The sequence below is a fragment of the Nicotiana sylvestris genome, chromosome 3, assembly GCF_000393655.2.
Source record: "Nicotiana sylvestris chromosome 3, ASM39365v2, whole genome shotgun sequence".
In the NCBI taxonomy this organism is placed as follows: domain Eukaryota; kingdom Viridiplantae; phylum Streptophyta; class Magnoliopsida; order Solanales; family Solanaceae; genus Nicotiana; species Nicotiana sylvestris.
Genome location: NC_091059.1, coordinates 185,076,319 through 185,098,008, shown reverse-complemented (window position 1 = coordinate 185,098,008; position 21,690 = coordinate 185,076,319). Strand labels below are relative to the sequence as shown.

Below are 21,690 nucleotides of genomic sequence, written 5' to 3'. Positions count from 1 at the left end.
ATGATATACTAATATACAGCAAATGTATCGCTGATCATGTAAAGCATGTGGAAGCTGCTTTTGAACTAATGCTGAAATACCAGCTATATGCCAAGATGTCTAAATATGCATTTGGTGTCTCTAAAGTGGAGTATTTAGGAAACTTTATTAGTCAAGAAGGAGTTGCTACAGATCCTAAAAAGATTACAACAGCTGAACAATAGCCCATTCATGATAATATTAAGCAACTAAGAAGGTTCTTAGGCCTTGCTGGCTATTGTAGGAGGTTCATACAAGGTTATGGCACTATATGTAGACCATTACATGATTTACTTAAGAAGGATGGTTAAGTATAGACCTCTGAAGCTACTGCAGCATTCCAAAAGTGGAAGCAAGCCTTGATTTCTGCTCCTGTACTGGTAATGCCAGATTTTTCAAAACCTTTCTTGGTTGAGACTGATGCAAGTGGTAAGGTCATAGGTGCTGTGTTGATGCAACAAAGGCATCCAATAACTTATATTAGTAGATCTTTAGCACCCAAACATCAGGCCATATCTGTCTATGACAGGGAGCTATTAACTCTCATATTTGCTTTTATTAAATGGTCACACTACCTACTTTCTGGAACAACAAATTCATACTGACTTTCAAATAGCTGTCATTTCCAAGCTTATGGCCTTTGATTTCTCTATTGAGTATAAAAAGGGAGCCGAGAATAAGGCTGTTAATACATTGTCTAGGAAACCTGACTCTGAACTATAAGTTTTTTCCTTACCATCTCCAAATGACTCCATGTATGTTCAAATCAAAGCTACCTGGACTTCAGATACTTATTTGCAAGAGTTGATTGCCAAATTGCAAACTCAGCCTTTCAAGTCATTTACTTGGTGTAATGACAAGCTAAGATGGAAGGGTAGGCTGGTGGTTGGTGCCGATCAACAACTCAGAATACTTATCATTAGCTTATGGCATTCAACAACACAAGCTGGGCATTCTGGAATGGATTCTACCTTAAAAAGGTTGCAATCCCTATTCTATTGGAAGTCAATGGCTACAGATATCAGAGACTTCATCAACAAATGTAATGTGTGCCAAAGACATAAGTATTATGTTGCTGCCTCTCCTGGCCTATTGCAACCATTACCTGTTCCTGATGGGGTATGGACTGACATCTGTTTAGATTTCATTGAAGGATTGCCTAGATCCCATGGTAAGGACGTCATTTTGGTTGTTCTTGATAAACTTAGCAAGTATGGTCATTTTATGAGACTATGGCATCCCTATACTGCGCAGACAGTGGCTCAGTCATTCTTGGACAATGTTTTCAAATTACATGGGTGGCCTGCTATCATAACCAGTGATAGAGATCCAATCTTTCTCAGTAACTTTTGGCAAGAATTATTTGCTATGCAAGGTGTTCAGCTATAGAGATAAACAACCTATTACCCTCAAACTGATGGCCAAACTGAATTTTTGAATAGAACTTTAGAGACCTATCTGAGATGTTTTTGTTCTGACAGCCCTCTGTACTGGCCTAAGTATCTACCATTAGCTGAATGGTGGTATAATACTACCTACCATACTGCTATCAAATGCAGTCCCTATGAGGTTTTATATGGCCAGAAACCACCTCTTCATCTTCCCTATCTAGTTGGTGAAGCTGTTTCAGAAATGGTTGATAAATCTTTGGCTACTTGAGAGGCAATCATCCATCTTCTGAAGTTCTATCTATTGAGAGCACATTAGAAAATGAGGGATCTAGCTTACAAACACAGATCTGACAGAAAACTTTGAAGTGGGAGACTGGGTTTATCTTAAGCTACAACCCTATAGGAAGGTGTCTGTTGCTACTAAACCATTTAACAAGCTTGCTGCTAAGTACTATGGCCCTTATCCTATTGATGCTAAGATTGGAGCTGTTGCCTACAAACTGCTCCTTCCTGCTGATGTTCTGATTCATCCTACTTTCCATGTCTCTCAGTTGAAGAAATGCCATGAAGTTCCTACCAACATCAATCACTCTCCTGTATTCCATCTCTCTAGTCCTTACTGTCCATTACCTGAGGAAGTGTTAGCTATGAGGATGGTGAAGAGAGGCAATAAAGTTGTAGTACAAGTGTTGGTCAAATGGACAGGCATTTATGCCTCTCAAGCTACTTGGGAATATGTCTCTGAGCTGCAACATCGATTTCCTTCCTTCCAGTCTTGAGGACAAGACTGTGCTTATGTACGGAGTATTATTGCAATGTTTAGTAGTAATGAATGTAATTAACTTCATTTTGTACATACTTGGCTAAGGTGAGTTGATGTAGCAGTTAGTTGGAAGATTCCGGAAATTAGTTAGAAGCAGTTAGGAAGTTAGTTGCTATTAGATGTTAGTTACATGGGCGGGAAAGAGAAGGCATCGAATTAGCAACATATAAAGATCTCATTATACATATTTGGATCTCATTCATGAAATAACATTCTTCTTCTTCTCTAAACTGTTCTTCTCTTAGCTAACATCTCGGTTGATAACCTGATCTAGCCTAACTGTTCTTCGAAATTCTTCATTTCTTAGAGCTGTTTACACTCGATTGCACTGTGTGCATCATGGGTAGAGACGAAGATGAGATTTCGGTGATTAATTTCTACTATCTAATTTATTGTTTTGATTAAGATCTTGTGAGATTGGTTTGGACAAGAGAAACTAAGCTGCTTTGCGGAACTCAACACCCCCCCCCCCCCCCCAATAGAATCATTTTCTCCTATAATTCCATGTCTTAAAAAATGTGTCTTCATGACTAAGTAGTTTCTCAATTGCTATGTTCTCTTTCAAAAATTAGGTTTCACTCCAAAAAGAAATCATTTTATATGCGTTCTGAAGTGGGTTTCAGAATTAACCCAATGCCCCAAGTTGGCGCCACTTACGCACTGACATATTAGGTTTATATTACATATGGATATAGACGAAAAACAAAAATGATAACCAAACAACTGATAAGTAATGAGTAGATACTTTCCTTGCACCTCAAACCAAAATGATTATTTAGATCTTCAGATCAGGAAAATAAGCTAACGCTATAATTTTCTCGAGTCGGAAACTAGCAGAAGCCGAAGATGACAAGCTTGGAATTGGAAGGAAAAATTAAGCAGAAAATTTGTTTGCTGAAATGCTGTCAGCAATCAGTTTGCATTAAATTTTATATGATTGAACTTAAATATTTCGGCTCAAACTGGCCGATGCAATCTACAATTCCAGTCGTCACTGCTATTCCAACTATCCACACGTAAAAAATAATACCAACTGTAGTAAGAGCTCCTCTCATATATTACCTACCAATGGAGTAGTGAAAATAAATATACATTTGAGTATTACATCCATTAAGAACAAGTGGAGAAAAGAAAAAATCATGGGTATCTCTACACTCTTGTACAACCATGACATTAGTATTAGCTGGAACCATATTTCAGCTGCTCCCACCTAAACGGTTTGAACACATAAAGAACCTCTGGTGAGCTTTTGAACAGCAAAGCTACACACACGCATATGGCAGCAACGGCTACCATTGAGAGCATTGCCGGCCTGTATATTGCAACTCTTGTTTTTCCTATGTTTCCATATGGGGATTTCTGCTCGCACTGTCTGCAATGTCTTTGAATTGGTGAGCTTAAAGGCTTCTCGGTTTGAAAGCTCACAACTTTTACCAACTTTTGATCGTCTTCTAGTTTCTGTTTGAAGCTGCTATTCAACGAAGTACCAGGGATATTGACAACAACATGTCCACTACCTGAATTATCATTAATTTTCTTCTGGACGACTGAATATATGAGTAATGATCTCGCAGGGATGCATAATCATTGGGTGTCAATCCAGTACTATCACGGGCACTTCTTCATGCTTCAATTCCAATCTGAAGGAAACATTATTCAATACCTTGAAAAATAGGGAAAACAAAAAGATAAAAAGAACAGCAGTTATGTGCCACAAACATGGACTCCTTGTACATATATCAGTGCCTCCAATTTAGTCATCAAACAGACAAAACTATCATTTGACAATTGATGCTGGTTAGAGAAACCAATTTAACTTCAGAAAGTAAAAGTCTAAGAGAAGGCCATAATTCATTTCACTTTTCTCAACATAAACTTTTTCTCCTCTCTAAGTTAATGGGACTGTCAATTATCAACATAACTACAGGAAAATGCACATAATACATGAAGATATACCTGTCCTGGATCGTCAATTAATGCCTCCAAAAGACTCTCGCATCCGTCCTGACTAGCAACTATATGAAGTGGAGTCAAACCCCCAGGACCCTCCGAAATCAGGTCTAAATAAGTAGCCACCATGACCTTGTTTCTTTTCTACCCCTGATTTATCAAGTACTCCGCGAGGACAGTATCTCAACAGCATTTCTACCATGGACCTTCTGTTTCCCCTTACAGCTCTGTGAAGGACCCCAAGCTCCCGCAAAGCAATGTCCAGTGATGAGTGTTGTCCTACATCTATAATGTCGGTGAAGAAAATAACAGTTTTTCCACAGCAGCACACCAGGCATGGTCAACAGAGAACTCAATAAGCCACTGGAACCGTTCAAAAGGGAAGAGAATCAAGTTGGAACCAGAACCAAGTCTAAATTGCAAGTGACTTCGATGAAGCAGCCAACCAATCTCATGTATAAAGTCCAAAGCTTGGTCCCTAGCTTGTAACTCTTCAGTTGCTCCCAGGAAACCATCAGCTGTTTCAGCAGCCTCAATAATGCTCTCCAGGGTACGAATTTCGGAACAAATGTCTTTCTCTGCAACTATAAAAGGGAAGAAGCTGCTGCAAAGACCATGGTCTTCAACCTAGCCAAAGCATGGAACCTACATTTCAGAACAGAATAAAGACTAGCAGACTTCCCTTTAAGGAGAAGTAGCAATTGGTGTAAAGGTTTTACTTCACTCAACTAGCTCATCTAAATGAGCATTCATCACATGAAAAGTAACACATGGTATATACTAGGGGGTCACAACAATTTCCTGTAAAGATGATATGATAATTTCCAAGTTATATGAGTTACAAATAAGAAGATTATTATTTAAAATTAAAAACGAAACATAAATGACTGTTCATCAATGCATGTCTACACTTCCTTTGCCACATAATAAGAACCAGAAGCAGATTCTTACCTTGAATTTCTTCAGTAAATTATGCAGAGCATAAAACTGAGGTTTTTGGGCAAAGCAGTAAATAAGGAGGCATCGAACTCCATCCAACGTAAACCATGGCTCAAAAAGGGAGACAAGAAGATACATTAACCGTTATAGGGACCAAGGGAAAGAAAAATAATTGCACCTCGATGAACCCCCTGCCAGTAATATTTGGCATAATACAAGGAAAGCCAAGGGACTAGATTTCTTCATGCTCCATATAAGAATCACCTTCTCCCATCATATCAGCACAACTACCTTGCACAAGATATTTCCCTTCCATGGCACATAGTATCCTATGGAGACATGGATATCACACAGAATAAGTTCATTAGCTAAACATGGTCTAATTAGCTAGGATGACAATTTCAATGTCTGCTAAGTACCTTGTAGTTGGTCGAGATAGGTTAAAGCCTTTTACCAAAAACTGAACTTCCTCGGAGACAGAAGTTGCAAGTGGTTTGATGATTGATATCCTACAGTTTCTATGACTTTTAACTGGCAAAGGAGTATCCAGAACGACCTGCCCTATAGTACAAAACAAACACTCTCAGTTTTCCTGTCTGAGGCATAGCTATTAATTGAAGATAGCAACATAATGACAGAAAAAAAAACAAGCAAGAACATGACAAAGGACTCATAATATACCATTAAATATAAATGCCAAGCAAGAACATGACAAAGGACTCATAATATACCATTAAATATAAATGCCACACGATGCTGCACTCTAGTATAAACCCATCCAGTTCTCCAAAATGAATCGGTGGATTCATTGAGAAGTTTTGCTAAACCAGATCTAAGATCACAAGAAAGCTGCAAAAAGAGAACTATTAGGTGATATATTTATTAGTCCAAAACATTAACAGCATGAGCTAGCTAAAGAGCAGTTTGTGGGTGATACAATCAGTAGCAGATAAGAAGAAACAGTCCCAGATTGCAATCCAACATCACATTCTTATTTTTTAAGTTTCATTTGAGCTTAGCTATGCATGCTGTGAGTGTGACCAGAGGTGGATCCAGGAATCCAAGTCCGTGGCTGTTGACTTCCAGTGAACTTACTGTTCCCTTGTGCGAATAGGTGCAAATTTACTAGTATAAATTTATATTTGTAATTTATTATATTATATAGATAGTGGAAGGCAATCGGTGTGCCTGCATAGCCAAGAGCCCATGGCCATGGCAGTGCCTACCTTTTGATAAACATGAAAATAACTAACTCAGACCAATATCTTTATTTGTTTGTAAGTAGCTGCATTTCTTCCCATAAAAATAATGGTACATATTCTGAAAAAGAAAATAAGTTACCTCCTCCCATGTGGATTTATCCATCCGAAGATATATTGTCAATATGATGCATCCAGGTCTAATGTAGCTTTCAATATCTGTAGGGCTGTGTGCTAACCAATCCAGAATCTGCAAATTGTTCAGAAAGATATATTATTTGGTTGCATGTTGAGATGAAAGAAAAATATAGAAAGTTGTAACTGCATACTATATTATAGCAAGAGTACTAAAGTACCTGTTTTCGCAAGGTTGTAGGAAAATCCCTAGGACCTTTCCCAAAGAGTTTAAAGACAATTCGATCTGTGCGACTCTGAATATTAACCAAGAGCTGTAGTTAAGAGGCAAATCATCTTTTTTCCATGTGACATATCAAGTATTATGAATCTAACTCATGGAACATTTCTTTTCTGCATCTATAGCTACCACTAAAAAGGATAACAGCCAACTGTCCAATATATATACCCCTCATCTAGTATCAAGATACAGATGAACCAAATTGTCTTCAAGGGACCGACTTTTACTGCATAGAGAACCTTGAGTAACGTAGGATGAAAATGAATGTAGTGTAAAATGATGGAGCATTTGTAAGTCTCTCCAGGTGAATATGAGCATTTTCTGTTACAGACAATGGCTGCGACGGTAAAGATTGAAAAAGGGGACGTAGTCAACAAATGAGTGCATACACTCCTAGCTGTTGGTGCTACATGAAGTTGATTGCTAGTGTAGATAATCTATGATTCTATGTGCTGGTGGTAGACCATGGCATGTTTGCTGGATGGACAAAATGCTCTTTTTCTCATATTTTTTTCTCTTTTCAGCTGTTACTTATTCTCTTTAAATCTGAAAGAACCTTGCAGTGCACCTCTTCAAACAGAAACCGATGCAAGTGGATGTCGCTTTCTGCAATTTCTTGAAAAAGATGATTTTCGTGTCCAGAGGCGGAAAAATTAAAAAAGAGGAAGAAAAAATGTATTAAGTGGAATTGATCATTATTCCTCTAGATAATAACACAAATGGGTGCAAACAGTTAATATTATATCAATTTTAAAAAATATGTACATAAAATATTTAATTTTGTCGAAAGACCATGGGTTCACGTGCCCCGTCATTTTACCTATACATCCGCCCCTGTTCATGTCATCCAGCCAACATATAGTTCAAGAAGGAGGGGTTGTGGGGGCTAAAACTGAAAGCACAAACAATAATAAGCCCGTTTGGATTAGCTTGGAAAAAAAAATAGTTTTTAAGCATCAAGCGCTTAAAAGCACTTTTAAAGTGTTGGAGCTGGTTTTGTAATTAAACATTTAAGTATTTGGATAGAATTGTACTTTTTTCCGTTAAATGACTTAAATGCCCTTAAAATTGTTAACCCAAAAGAATTGATCATCGCAAGATTTCACTTTTGAAGTGATTAAAATATAAAATTAATTTATGTATCAACTCAGTTTATGTTCCAAATTAATTAGCTAAGATTATTTTCAATAAGTACAACTTATTTATTTAAATAACATATACCACTAAAAATGGAAACTAGCAAAAGAATCTGGGGTCAACTGCTATGTAAAATTTCTTGCTGCATTTTCGTAATTTAACTGAAAAGCATCCTGAAAAAAGAAAAGAATCCCCCAAACATGAAGTTCGTTCAAATATTTTGGAGAATAAAAAGAAGCTCGTTCAAAAATTGTATCATGAATTTCCCCTTAACATTCTTTCATACCATAAGAATTCAACTCAAAGTGCTTGGGATCATAGGTATCCAAGATTAGAACGACCATGAATTTGACCTTCACCATGAAGGAAGAGTAGCATACTCACCTCCCCTCCCCCCTCCCCCCCCCCCAAAAAAAAAACCCCAAATAATCGTTCTACTTTTCTTTAATGAATACAAGTTTCTGGATAAAATTTCTATGACGAAGGAAAACCTTGGGAGGCATGATCTAATCAATGATAGTATTGCAAGGTACAAAGAGAAAAAAGTTACAGGCCATGGCAGAGAGGTGCTTCTTATGAAGGAGAGGAAGTAGCAACAGGAAGAGAGCTGGAAGAAAGAAAGTAGAGCTAGGGCCAAAGGCTATTTGAAATTTTTTTAAAAACATGTAAGGGGTAATAAGTAAATTAATTGGTCAAACCGAAATAGCTTTTAAGCTGAAAAAATTACCCAGTTTATTGCTTTTGGCTTGTATTAGCTTAAAAGCACTTGGCTTAAAAGCTATTTTTACATTTGTCAAATGCGACAACAAGCCAAAAATTGCTTTTAAGCTGATTTGATTAGCTTTTAAGCCAATCCAAACACCCTCTTACTCTTCTAATTAAAGGAGTAATGCTGCAATTACTCTTTGTTCATAAGCATATAGAACAACTGCTCCTAACTATTGAAAACAAAACATGGAAACGATCCAACAAAAAAAAATACAACATAGAAGTTGCAGCTGCAAATACATTCAAGGAGGAGGAATAAATCTGATGTACTTTTAGAAGAAATAAAGTTCTGACAGTATCCTACAAAAGCATGCAAGACAACTGAACAAAATGCATATCAGAATTATAGAGAACTGCAAAACAGTACAAGCTTCTACCTGAGCCTCTCCGCTGGAATTAGACGGTGAAAGGTTTGAGGTGGAACCCGAATTCCCACTTATCTTTGTGGGGCTTGACTTGTGAGGTTCTTGACATAACCATAGAGGACAGCCAGGAGATCCATTACCTAGGTTCACAATGGCATCAGGATAATGCAGCTTTCCTATACCATCTTGAGGATCATCATAGCTGTTATTCAAATCCATGTTACTTACTTTCACCCCTGCAAGTGAAGTTGCTGAAACATTTGCATTGGTAGGTAAGCTTTCTTTTCTATGGTCCATATACTCGGGCTGTGGGGCACAACAATTTTGTGGAATCTCACAATCAGCACCATTCGTGTCCATTCTCTTATCTCTCACTTGTGGTGCAGGTATACTCAAGCATTGCCCAGTTGACTGAGGAGAGTCCTGCAAATCAAGGCAGTTAGAAGATGAACAGATCATGTTCAATACAAAACGTTTAGATCAGTTCCAAACCTTTATACAAAACCACCCAGATGTCCCCGTGTTTTGTCGATCCGGAGATGCAGACAACGTAACAAGCCAGGCACATTCCTCTCATTAGCTGTACTAGCCAGACTAGCTAGGTTTCTCAGCAGATGGGACAGTAGATCCTGATCTTTAGATTGATCTGCGCTATTGGCTGCATTAACCCAAACAGGAGAAGCCAGGAAGTAACTCACCAAAACTTAAACACAAATCTCAAAAAAGTAAAGGCAGCAATTATGTGGCTGCACGTATTATCAATATTTCTATAGAGATCCAAATGCTTGCAGGGATTTACTAGAACTCACTTTCAAAATACACCCCCAATCTAATCAACACATCCCTGCGCCATGCAAAGCTCAATATCAGAGGGTTATCATAAGTTAAAGGTTCCACACATACATCGTCCCCATCAATACGCCAATTACCTCCCAACAGTATTAACTCAGGATATCGGGAAACCCTTTTAGATACTAGCTGTGGTTCTTATTGATTCCTCTGCTCCGGTTTAACTGGGAAACCCTTTTTCTCTTTATTTTTCTTCTTCTTTTTTTCTTTTATTGAGAAGGTAAAATGCTTTTCATTGCAGGTTAATTGGGCAATGTCTTAATTAAAAACCAAATTCGGAAGGTTCAAAAGAACCTTTCTTCTAAAATGGAACTCCATTAAGAAATACTTCATCATTTTCTTTAAAGGTTTATGAGAAGAGTCTTGAGTTCTAAGGTATTTGAGAAAGGTAAGTAAAGTAGAAAACTATTGCAACAGTATCAGAAGTGGTCCTTATGTCTTTCTGTCTTTGTTTGTATTTTGTGGATCTAAAAAGAGAAGCTCACTTTCTCATCCAAAAGCTTCTCATTAGATACTATAGGTTTTCCCGACTTCAGATCACCAGATCTGAATGGCAATTCGCAACATATAAAATTCCTCTTTTTTCAGTTGTAATTCTAATTCAGGTTAATTCTGAACAAGTCTCAGATGGAAGTTATTCTTGGACATGATAAAGCATCCAAACGAGGAGACAATCATGACCACTAATACAATACCACCATGCAAGAATAAGAAATAATGTCTTTCATATATCCTAAACAAATAAGTGTTCAGAAGCTCCATTGAATGAATGCATCGCAAGTATTAACATCAACCTAAAATCTACTTGTGCCTGAGCCTCAGAAAAATTCCAAGTCTCCAGATCGATATGTGTTGTTTGTGTCTTGAATTTTTTCCTTGTATTTTTAGGAAATCCATTATCCCTATAGGTTTGGGAAACCCATTGTTCTAATAGATTTGGGGTTGGGAAAGTCCTTGTATTTAGGGAAAACCATTTCCTTTTGGGTTTGGGAAATCATTCCTTGTTGGTTTAGAAACTACTTGGAATCTATATATAGGGGTTGTAACTAGGGATCCATCGTACTGTGCAATTCTTCTTATTCATAGTGGAATGTGGTGACGCGATGCGAGGCAGTAGCGCTTTTTTGCTCTGTTGCGTTGCAATTCAGAAATGGCGCGCCTCGGCCTGTGTAGCGAGAGGCGCTGTGAAGCGACGCTATTTGAAAAAAAAAAGGAAGAAAAGGCAGCGACAGAGATTAAAATACAAAATTAGGGCTTGGATTTCACTTCTTCTCCTTCCGCGACCGTTTCTCAGCAACAGAAAAATTAGGGCTTCATCTTCTTCTTTTTCTTCTTCTATCATCAGCCATCAGTATAGTAACTCAGGTATGTTACTTTCTTTTCTTTTCTTCTTCTTCTACTTCTTCTTCTTCTTCTTCTTCTATTTCAGCTATCTTTTTCTTTTTTCTTCGACAGTTCGACTTTGACCATTGCTGTCTTCTTTTTTCTTTTTTTCTTCTTTCTTCTTTCTTCAGTGATCAGCTCTTTCTTCTTTCTTTCTTTCTTTTTCTTCTGCTTGTCTTTTTTTTTTTTGCTCTGTTTGCAAAGGCACTACCTCTCTCTTGCTTTCTTCCCTTCCTCTTTTTTCTTCTCTTATTTTTTTGGCTTTGTTTTTCGACCAGCAGCAGCAGAGGCAGAGCAGAGGCAGTAGCTCTTTCTTTTAAGGCTTTGTTTTGTTTGCTCTGTTTTTTCAATTATAAAATTATAGTCTTATAGAGTAGAATTAATTGTATATTGACTTGATAATTTTTTTTCTATAAAACAACACTGAAATAGCGTCATCCAATAGTAATAAACAAAATGATATAGCTTGGAATTATGCTATACAAGGCTCATCAATTAAATGTGTGTTTTGTGATAAAACATATCATGGTGGAATAACTCGTCACAAGCAACATTTGATAGGTGGATTTAAAAATGTAGTACAATGTCCTCTTTGTCCACCCGAGGATAGTGAGGAAGTAAAAACATTTGTTGAGAAGAAAAATGTGACAAGAACTCAAATGAATTATGAAGCATCGCTGAATCTAATTGATGAAGATGATGAGATGGGACCTCCCCCCCCCCCCAAAAAAAAAACTCAAAAGATATCTTTAAATAGTTCTAGTGGGTCATCTACGGCACGTATGGTGACAAAAGGTCCTCTCAATCTTTATTTCTCGGCAAAACAACAAGAAAAGAGAAAAGGTGATTCTGGTTCAGGTTTAGAAGCTAAGAAGATTTTGAGGGATCACGCTACAAGTGCCTTTGCAGCATGGATGTACGATACAGGGTTTTCTTCCAACTGTGTTAACTACAAGATTTTTGATAAATTCATTGAGGTCGTAGGACAATATGGCCCAGGAGTGAAGCATCCTAGCTATCATGAAGTTAGAGTAACTCATCTTAAACAAGAGATGAAGAAGATAGACCAAATTATTGAGGAGCATAAAGTGGAATGGAACAAGTTTGGATGTTCCATTATGATGGATAAATGGACAACACGGAATGGAAAAATGATCATAAATGTGTTGGTGAACTCTCCAAGAGGGAGTGTTTTTCTTGAATCTCACGATGCTAGCAACTCTTCTACGAATGGAAGCAAAATGTACAGCATGTTTAGAAAGACTATTGATAAAATTGGAAAGGAAAATGTTGTACAAGTTATTACCGATAATGCTAGTGAGAATGTTAGTGCGGATAAGATGATGGAAGCTATGTATCCACACATTTATTGGACTCCATGTACTGCCTGTTGTATCACCTTGATGTTTGGTGACATATTCAAGAAAAACTCATATACTTCAAATAACTTTAATATAGTTATCTTTAAAGCTTTAACTTTATTTATACTTGTGCCCTTTTACAATTTTCACTAAGGCCATCAATATATATATTTTTACATCAGTCAGAGGCTGTTGTTGTTGAATTTGATGAGGAAATTCACAAATGAAAGAAATTTGGTGAGACCCGCCAAGACTAGATTTGCAACGATTTTCTTAACTTTGCATAGTTTTTACTTGCAAAAGAAAAACTTGAGAAAGCTAGTTCTTTCAAATGAATGGAAAGATAATAGATATGCAAAGGAAGTTCCGGGGAAAGAAACTGCCAAAGTTCTTATTCATCATTCTGGAATGACGTCATTCAGGCTCTTAAAGTTGGTGGTCCTTTGATTAGGATGCTTCGTATGGTGGATGGGGAGAGAAAACCACCAATGGACTATCTTTATGAAGTTATAGATAGAGCCAAAGAGACTATTGAAGCATCATTTGAGGGAGATGTTAGGAAATATGAGAAAGATTTTGAGATTATTGATAGCAGGTGGTCGAATCAACTCCATCGACCTTTGTATGCAGCAGACCATCTTCTGAACCCGGGATTATTTTACAAGAACACTGGAGATGACACTTTGGCTTCAGAGGTGTGGGTTGGATACCATCAATGTCTTGAGAAGTTGGTCCCCCGATTCAGCGATGGTAGATCAAATAGGGGAGTAGTTTGGTAGATACTCACAAGCAGATGGCCTATTGATTTACGGGCGGCCATTAGAGCCAAAGACAAGAGGTCATCGGGTAACTAACTTTAATATAGATATCCTTATAGCTTTAATTTAATTTATTTGATTTATACTTATTAACTTTTAAAATATTTTTCTATAGTTGAATGGTGGATGCAATTTGGACATCAAACTCCAAACTTACAAAAGTTTGCCATCAAAGTACTAAGCTTAACTTGTAGTGCATCTGGATGCGAGAGAAATTGAAGCGTATTTGAGCATGTAAGAACTAAGAAGCAAATTTATTATATTAATATATTCTATATTGTATTATTATTAGTATCTATTAATTAATCTAAACAATTTATGCGCAGATTCACTCCAAGAAAAGGAATAGGCTTGAGTTATCGCGTCTCAATGATCTAGTGTAATAAATACAATAGAACATTGATGCAACGTTATGAAGCTCGCGATACCATTTATCCAATTTTGTTGGATAACATTGATGAGGCAAATGAATGGTTAACTGGAGCCCCCCAAAATCATGAAGATGAACAAGTGTATGTAGGAGATGATCTTGATTGGAGTACAATTTCTATGGCGGCTGGAGTTGAGGAGAATATCTATGGTCTTAGAGGGATTTCTTAAAGTTCAAATTACAAGGGAAAGGGAGTAGCAAGTTCAAGCCGGTCCCTAATTGATAAAGACTCCGAGGATGAAGAAAATGATAGTCAATACGTGCTAGTTAACCCACGATCTTCCGCTATAAGATGTCATAACACAATTATTCTAATTTCAAGAAAAGAAGTCACCCCTCTGTGGATAGTTCTAATCAGGAATACTTTCCAACAATAATGGCAGTCAGGGGTGGGCTTGACACTGGAATAGATGGGTCACAGTTGTACTCCGCTAGGTACTTTATTTATGGATAACTTGCACACGTGTTTTATTTTCATGTCCCAATGCATTAAAATTGAGCAGTTAATCCCTTCCCGAATGCAACGTACAACATCTAAACTAAAAAGTAAGAACTGTTCTGATTTTTTAACTAGATGTAGGACCAGTTCAGATGTTTAAACTACTCAAACAAAAATTATAATTAGACAAAGACAAGTCTCCCGCCAATACATTAGCCACAGACAGTTACAAGTACAAAGAGATGCAGAGGGTAAGAGATACAACTGGTGATCAGGGAATACTCAGTGTATCAATCAAGTTGTCACTATGAACAGGAAAAGAAATAATGTGCATCATCTCATCATAGTGTTTGCACCAGAATGTGCATTATAGCACTCTGACCATCACACTTGATGGAATCTACAAGATGCTTTACAACATTGCTAATAACTAAAGTAATTCGGCTGCATGCATTCTCGACGGCGAAATAAATGCACTGCAAAGATAAATGTGGTTTGGCTAGACACTTACAGTGTATATTCGCCAATATCATCAGCAGACTAATTAATAAGTAGTTACTACCCCACTCATAATTCATGGAGGCTCTATTAGCTACGTTTTCTGGATGTGTCTTCCTTCTCCGTTTATTGTGACCTGCTAAATGCCTACGATAACTCCGCTTCCCCTCATCAAACTCTTTCAGAACATGAAACCTGCCCAAAAGTAATCAAAACAACCAAAACGCAATCAGTTTCAACAGACACAACACATATTTGGATAATTGAAGTTTAACTGATCAGGACACACTACACCAAACATATACGACAGTTATGTAACCAACTACCATCTATTTTTTGTTGTTAAAAAATTCAATGAGCCAAGGTAACCCCAAATCGTAATTCTAGAAATACTAAATAGGCTCATACAGCTAGACATAATCAAAGAAATTCCAGTTGAAACCTAACCTGCTGCACTGCTGACAAAACCTCTGCATAACATTTCCAACCAAAGCTCTAGCAGCTTTAGAATGCACATCACACACTTTATGTCGTCTATGATAATCCTTAGCGTTGCTCAAATCATCTTGACAATCGTCAATTTGGCATATTGCACGATTGGAAGAAGCCCCAGCAACTTTAGTCTTCTTCCACTCTTGCCTTGCCATTTTTCCTCCTCCTCCTCCTCCCTTTCCATTATTGGATACAGCGGCCCGCCAAGCTTCAAATTAAGCAATGCAACTTTATCATCTTCACTTACCACAATGGAAACGGACCTCCTCCGTTTCTCCAATTCCTTCCTTCCCGTTCCAGATACCATTTCATCAGAACCAGATGGTAAGGTATTAGAGACTACTCCAGCAGTAGTTAAATGTTGTTTGCTCTGGAAATCAAACGGCACAGAACTTAGTGGAGTAGCTGTAAATAAATCACCATCCCACTTCCAATCATATAAATCCCATTCCATACTCCTTTTCCCATACAAGTGTTGAATCTTTCCCCATACATAGCCTCCATTTTGAATAAACACCTCAAATTATATTGAAAGAAGATTTTTTTTTTGAAAAATAGAGAAAAGATGCAATCTTTTAGCTTAGATTAGCAGCAATTGAAATTTAAAAGGAAGAAGGCAAAGAAGAGCAGTTGTTAATTAAACAGACACATCCATTGTTTAACCAAAAATAGGGATTTCGGTCAAAGCTTATTTTTAGAAGAACTGGGGTTACTGATAATCTAGTAGAAATAGGAATAATTGATGTAAATGTTAACGGAATAGAAAGCAAAGTAAATCGGTATATTCTAATAATAATTCGTGTCCTTACAAATGTTCATTCCTTACCTTTTATAGCTTTCTAATTAATACATTTTTCTCCTTTCATAATGGAGTCATTATGGACAATCAATGTCATTTAATGTAACGTTATAATTGATAATCATAACTGATTCAATACAGATTCTATAACGTTTTCCGTAATTAATGCCTATTAATTACCAATAATACGTATCTACCCCCCTTTTGCTATTTAGGTTCATTCTTCCGATGCGTCTTCAGAATATCAAGAGGTCTGAGCACCTATCCCTTCTGGTTTTCTTTGATCTTTGCTCGTGCCTGCTGAAGCTCGTGCCTCTTCAACTATTCTTTGCCAACTGTCATTCTTTTACCAGTCCATGTGTAATGACCTGCCACCTCATAATTAATTCGATACATTAACTTGATTTTTCTTAATACAGATAGTCCCCCCACTTGCCATTTATTCATCAATAGAATATTTGGAAAGTGGATCTCATTAAAGCGGGAACTTTTGCCGCCATTATACCTTCTCTGGAACTGATGCTTTATGTATTACTTCCATTTAATGCTTATGATACGTGGCATCTTTTGATTGGTTCTGCAACTTTGCAGCGTTTTTAGGGCTTTTTTGCGGCTTCACCAATTACGAAGTGTTTGTTTCCATCATGACGTTTCCATCATTACACCTTTTCTTTGATGGTTGCTTCTGAGTATAAATATAGCTTTCGTCTTTGTCATTCTCATAAAAAGTTTAGAATATTCACTCTTGTTTTCTTCTTCCTCGTACTGCTATGTCTTCTTCAAATCCTAACCCTCGAAGAGTCCCCATTGTTGGTAATCTTCCTCTTGCTCCTGTTAGAAACAGAAGGGGAGGAAGACTTCGTAGTTTAGGATCTTCATCTATATGGGGTACTTCTTTACCTCCAGTGAGTTCTAATCCTCCTTCAGGAACTAGGGGTTCTCTTTCCATAGACCTTCATCTAGAAGTAAGACTCTAATGAACCCATTCGTGAGCTTCTGGTAGAAGAAATTGTCCCAGCTGAACTATCTTTTTACACTGATAGAGAGTCGATTAGAAACCAAGTTTCTTCCATGTCTTCTTTAGATCATGCTGATATATATCCTTATCAAATCACCGAAGGTCTTATCTCTGTTGTTTGTAGGGATTGCCGTTGGAGACCTGATTTCCCTATTATAATTCCTAATGCGAACCAAAGAATTACATCTTACTTGACAGGGTTTTCTTTTGTGTATACATACCTTTTTACGCTGAATTTTAAACCCCACATTGATCCTGTTATCATTGAATTCTATCATTTTTTTGACATTTGTTTAGGACAAATTAACCCCATTGTGTGGAGGGTTGTTGCATGCTTAAGGCACTTAACAAATTTGGCTAATTTTCCTTTTACTTTCTTCCATTTGATTCATCTCTACTCCCCTAAACTTTTCTATCATAGGATTTTCACTTTAATAGCGAGAAGTAAGAGAGTGTTAGTTAGCCCAGAGGATGATAAGGACTGTGGCTGGTATGCCATATTTGTTGCTTCCCCCACTGTTGGTTTAGTGGGCGAAGAAAATGTTCCTTTTCCTGAGAAGTGGAATTTTGCACGTAAGTTTTCCTTTTACAACTTTTTCTATCTTTTCCCTTTATTTTTCCTGCTACTGTTTAACTTTTTATCTTAGCAACCATGGGAACTATTGATGAGATTCCCAATTTTCGTGGTTGGGTAGGAAAGTTATTGAATGTTGCTCCAATGGAAGGTAGAACTTGGAAAAACCTTTCGCATAGGTTTGGTTGGAAGGTGAAAACTCATGGTAAATGCTTTTCTCATCTCTTCTTCATACTTTCATTCACCTTTCCTTTAGAATTTGTTTTGATCCTTCTTTTTATCAGGATATCCCATTCGAGGTGTAAGTGCCGATACTGTCGTAGCTTCCAGAGTTTCTTTGGAAATAGCTTAAGAGATAATCTTGGGTTCTTCATCGAAAAGGAAGGTTGATACAACCCAAGATTCTGAAGAAGAGGAAGAACATGATGGAGGTTCCTTGATTAAAAGGCCGTTGGCCAGAAGACGCATCTTTTAAGATGATGAAGCAACTCCTCCCCGTTCTGTTCCCATAACTGAGCCTGTTGAAGCCACCTTGGTGAGCTCTAATGATGATACTTCTGCGGCAACTCATGATTCTGATGATCAGCTTTTTTCTCGTGGGTTTGATAATGACAATTTGGATTTAGTTTCTGATGAAGTAACCCTTGCCTTCTTTACCATGTCTTTCCCTGTGACACGTTCTTTGCCAGTTGTGACTGCTACCGTTGCTGCTCCGCCCCAAGCTAATATGACTTCTTCCACAGTTCCCCCTACTACTGTCTCTCGTACTGAGGTTGGTTCCTCGAGTGGAAGTGGAACAATTAAACAGATTACCATTGAGGTCCCTGCCGATGGTAACCTTTTGAAAAAGTCAGGTTGGGCTGATATATGGCTGAAACCTCTGATCGGTCCAATTGAGAAATCCAAGCTCGAGAGTCACATCTCTTTGACTTGGATGAATGATATAGTGCAGTCATCATTAAAGGTATTTGTTACTTTTCACGCTTTATTCCATCTTTCTTTTATTAAGGTTCTTACCCTTTTCTTCTTTTTTAGATCAATCTTATTGGCGCAAAGATGATGAAGAGGGTTTCTCATACGGAGCCATTAATGCATGATTATCATATTGAAGCGGACAATTGGAAAGAACAATATGAAAGCCTTCAATTTGATATGGAAATGTTAGAAGAAAGCAAGTGCACCTTGGAGCAGAAGTTGAAGGTTTTGACTTCAGAGTTAGTAGTTGAGAAGGCTTCCTCAAATCAAGACGACAGACAAAAATCTCCTCGAGACATCATTTTCTGAGAAACTCTCAAAGGCCAGTGAAGAGATTAGAGGTTTGAAGGTTTTGCTAAGCGAGAAAGAGGTTTACGCCGGTGAACTTGTGCAAACACTTACCCAAACCCAAGAAGATCTCCGTGAGTCTTCTGATAAGGTCAGTTTTTTAGAAAGTTCACTTGCTCCTCTGCAATCTTCTTCTGATAATGCCTTGGCTGAGAATGAAAAGCTCAAAAATGAGATAGATCAATGGGAGAGAGATTATGAGATTCTTGAGGACAAGACTGCTATTGAAGTGAGTTGGGCTATTTTAAACACACGCCATGATACCCTTGTGGAGGCTAGCCAAGAGGGTTTCAACTTGGATTTTGAGTTAGCCAAGATAAAGGAGACCATTGAAAAAACTTAGCAAGGCCAAGGTTTTCATTCTCCCATGGCTGACACTCCTGAGCATGTTGAAGATGATATGGGTACGGTGAATGCCCCAGCTCCTTCAAGTCAACTCGAACCTTCTGCTGCTAATGATACCGCTTTAATTCCTTCTTCTGCCCCTTAGTGAAAGTTTATGAAGTGTAATTCCCTTCTTTTTTTTTTCTTTGGTGGTTTTACCCCTGGTTCCATTTGGGGGTTTGGTTTTTGGAAATGACAAGTCCCCAGACCTTTTCGGGGCATTTTGTATAAATGAAAATCAGTTTATGACTAAGTCCATACTTAGTCTAAACTTAATACTATGAAGTTTTTGTTTGACTTAATTATCTTTGAACTTCTGTTTTGCTTTTTTTTGCCTTTATATTTAAGGTTTTGTTTGTTAATTCGTAGGTTTTTGTCTTACCCTTTTTGCATTAATCCTTTATTAACTTCATGGATATCTGAATCAAACATGAATTTATAAAAGAGGCTCTTTTATATTCGACACTTAATAAAGAAGATGTCTCATCTTCATAACGGTGTAAATATACGAAAAAAATAGGAACACACATGTTTCCTGAAATAACTTTGATAAAGCTTTTATTTGAACTTTGTCAAGTTTAAATAACTTCTTACATGCATTCAAATATATTCTATAACTTTTTCGTAACTATTTTTTTTACAACAGATTTGCAAAAAATAAAATCTAAGGGTTTTTTATAACCTACGGCTAAACATTGTCTATAACCTAGACATCATAAGATTTTGAAATCTATATGAAGGTTTTTTTACTGGCTTGTGTTATTTGGCTCGTGACTTTGCTCTGCGCTTGATACATTTGATGAGTAGACTTTTGGGCTTGATTTGAATTTAACTTGAATTCAATCTTCTTTGCCTTCTTTATACATATGTCTTATATATATTATATAGTCCCCCAAGTGTTTGAGTTTTGAAGTATGAAATCTCGAGCACTTGATTACTCCTTCCATGCAGTCCTTTTCCTAAAAAGGAAAAACATACGGGACTCTGAGGTACGATTTTAGATGAAGAATGCTTAACCCATTTAAATTTCTATCAGAATAGTTGTAACCCTAGACCAGGAATTATATTTTTTACACGTGTCTTGCAGGTCGTAATTCATCATTTAGTGTGGGCTAGCTTTTTGCCTATCATCTAAAATCGTTAGTAAAATTTTAATAATTCAAAAATAAAATTTTAAAATAAGGGTACCTGGCCGTGGATATTTCCTTTCCTTAGAAATAGTATCTCTTCAGATGAACAACATTCCAATGTGAAGGTAGAATCTTGCCATCCATTGTTTCCAGCTCGTATGCTTCTTTTCTTGCGATGCCGTGAACCTTATAAGGTCCTTCCCAAGTTGGACTTAACTTTCCTGCATTAGCTGTCCTCGTTGATTGGAAAACTTTCTTGAGTACGAAGTCCCCAATTTTGAAGTATTTGAGACGAGCTTTCCGATTATAGTATCGTTCCATAACTTGTTTTTGCCCTGCCATCCTTATTAATGCAGTTTCCCTCCTTTCTTCAAGTAAATCCAGGTTTATTCGCATTTTTTCTTCATTTGACTCCTCAGTTGCTTGTGTATATCTCGTGCTTGGCTCTCCTATCTCGACTGGGATCAAGGCTTTAGCTCTGTATACAAGTGAGAACGGTGTTTCCCCCATATTTGTTTTTGCGATTGTGCGGTAAGCCCACAAGACTCCAGGTAACACCTCTAGCCAATTGCCTTTGGATTCCTCCAACCCTTTCTTCAAATTGTTGATAATGACTTTATTCGTTGATTCAGCTTGTCCATTACCCACCGGATGGTAAGGCATTGAAGTAATCCTTTTAATCAGTGAGTACTAGCAAAAATCTTACCTTGCCTTTGGCTTGTGGTAATGGTCCCACAATATCCATCCCCCTTTTCATAAAAGCCCACGGTGCAATGACCGGATGTAATAATTCTGCAGGTCTATGCATATTGTTACCGTATCTTTGGCACTTGTCATATTTAGCCACAAAATTTTCCGCGTCTTCTTCCATTTTGGGCCAATAATAACCAGTTCTAATCATGGTTTTCACTAATGATCTTCCTCCCGCGTGATTTCCACAATTCCCCTCGTGTATTCCTCTCATCACATACTCTGTTTGAGAAGGTCCGTGGCATCTTGCTAGGGGACCACCGAATATTTTACGATAGAGATTGCCTTGCTTTAAACAGTACCGAGCAGCTTTTTTGCGAAGTGCTTGAGCCTTTTTCTTATCCTCAGGGACAATTCCATACTGCAAAAAAATGATAATCTCGTTCCTCCAATCCCAAGTTAAATTATTGAAATTTACCTTGTTTTTGTCTTGATAA

At 37.4% G+C, this 21,690-nt stretch overlaps 1 pseudogene; it reads right to left on the bottom strand.

Annotated features, from left to right (window-relative positions):
* Positions 1 to 3,093: 3,093 nt before the first annotated feature.
* On the bottom strand, positions 3,094 to 16,615 carry LOC104210887 (squamosa promoter-binding-like protein 1; annotated as a pseudogene).
* Positions 16,616 to 21,690: the final 5,075 nt, after the last annotated feature.